The sequence below is a fragment of the Euleptes europaea genome, chromosome 9 (genome assembly GCF_029931775.1).
Source record: "Euleptes europaea isolate rEulEur1 chromosome 9, rEulEur1.hap1, whole genome shotgun sequence".
Classification (NCBI taxonomy): Eukaryota; Metazoa; Chordata; class Lepidosauria; order Squamata; family Sphaerodactylidae; genus Euleptes; species Euleptes europaea.
The window spans coordinates 1,316,280-1,318,355 of record NC_079320.1 but is presented as its reverse complement, the minus strand read 5'-3'; the positions used below and the strand labels follow the sequence as shown (position 1 = coordinate 1,318,355).

Sequence of the window (2,076 nt, the reverse complement as noted above, 5' to 3'; positions counted from 1 at the left end):
GGAGAAAGCAGAGTAGGGAAGAATGATGCTGTGAGCTTCTTTGGGTCCCATGGGAGAAAAGTGGGGAAAATAAATATACATTTGAAACTATTTCTAACAATCAAGAATAGAACTTTTTGGCTATTGGTTTTCAGCTGTTAGACCAGATTGTATTGTGTGTTTATTTTTAAAAGTCTGGGTTGCATTCCCAAATGAAGATTCAGAAAGCTCCGAATTCTCCTTGAAACTTTAGAGCACCAATCAAGTCCATCTTCTAAGGGTATAACCAGAGAGGGCCCTATAACATCACAATGAAACTTTTCTCTCTAAACCTCTGGCACTCCATGCAACAGGCCCAGTGGAATGCTCTGGAATCCTCAGCCTAGAAAACCCCCTTGGTTTCTAAGCCTTCATCTAGTCCTTGTATACTTTCACAATTGTTAGTGGTTGTGAGGGGTCGTGGCTCAGTGGTAGAGCATCAGCTTGCCATGCAGAAGGTCCCAGGTTCAATCCCTGGCGGCATCTCCAGTGAAAAGAACCAGGCAGTAGGTGCCATGAAGGACCTCAGCCTGAGACCCTGAAGAGCCGCTGCCAGTCTAAGTAGACAATACTGACTTTGATGGACTACGAGTCTGATTCAGTAGAAGACAGCTTAATGTGTTCATCTGTTACAAGCCTGCTTTCTATTTCTTTTAAATTAAGCAAATGATTTTCATGTTGCTGGCCAAATTCCACACTTAGTCATTCATTTTACTTCATAGCCCACTCCATTCTGATTCCAAGACCCTGGAGAACAGCTGCCAGCCAGAGAAGACCGTGCTGAGCTAATGGGATGAACGGTCTGACTAAGAGGAAGACAGTTCAGCACATGGGGCACATTTCTAAGAACTTCAGCCACCAAGAAGAACATTCCTTCAGCTTTCCAAGAATCTTCTGTAGGGCCAACAGAAGAGGTTGCAGGAAGGAAGGAATTCCCAGTGTAGGGATGCTTCAAAATTCCTCCCCAGTAGGAATTATCCCAGCACTGACCTTGCTGGCCAGATCTTGCCAGTTCTTGGAAGCTAAGCAGGGTCAGCCCTGGTTATTACTTGGATGGGAGACTACCAAGGAAGCCCAGGGTTGCTACGCAGAGGAAGGCAATGGCAAACCACCTCTTGCCTTGAAAGCCGTAAGAGGTCACTGTAAGTGATTTCATGTCACTTTGCACCACCAGGAATTATCCCAAGAATAAGGTGTTCCAGTGCGGGGCTAGGTCACCAAATGGATCTTCCATGATGCCGTCTTTTTGCCCACTTTTTACTGGTGTGTCCTGGACTGGGGGAGGAGCGTAGGCATGGGCTATGCATTTCAATATGCATTCTCAGTGCACAAGGACAGAATAAAAAAATTCACAGAATGTTAGGAAAGAAGCAGTTGATGCTCCAGCAAAGTTACAGAAGAAGTGATATTCTGCCAACCCTAAATCAAATTACCTTCTGTTACAATTTAGGCCCATTTTGCTCCTTCGTCCATTCCGACAGGCAGCCTCCCACCCACGCCCTTCAGGAGGGAAGCTGTCTGAGGTGGAAAACACTGGCCAGATTTTAGAAAGTGATGTCCACTCTGGGTTTTCCAAGCGATGCTGTTTTATTTGTACTGAAGAAGACTGAAACATTTTAAAACAGATTCCATTGTATGAGTGCTTGTTAATAATAGGTAACATCCTACTAAATCTTATACGCTGTTTGAAACTTGTTTGAAGAGAGGATGTAGGCAAGACAGGCCAGGACTAAATTGCCTCTAATTTTGGTGGTGGCACCTGGGCTCAACCGGTGAGATGGATGCAACACAAACACGATTATGGTTCCCCTTTCTCGTCAAAGATTTCTCTTACTGCACTTGGCTCAGATGAATCAAACCCACTGGCAATATTTCTATCCTGGGAGGAAAGGTTCACCCCTGAACTGTCCCACCATCTCTTCCTCATAGAATCACAGAGTTGGAAGGGACCACCAGGATAATCTAGTCCAAGCTCCTGCACAATGCAAGAAATTCACAAATACCTCCCCCACTCACACACCCTCACTCCATGCCCAGAAGATGGCCAAGATGCCCTCC

At 45.4% G+C, this 2,076-nt stretch overlaps 1 non-coding gene across 1 annotated transcript; it reads left to right on the top strand.

Moving 5' to 3' along the window:
* The first annotated feature begins 432 nt into the window (after positions 1 to 432).
* On the top strand, positions 433 to 504 carry TRNAG-GCC (transfer RNA glycine (anticodon GCC)). Its single transcript has one exon. It is a non-coding gene; the product is annotated as a tRNA-Gly (tRNA).
* Positions 505 to 2,076: the final 1,572 nt, after the last annotated feature.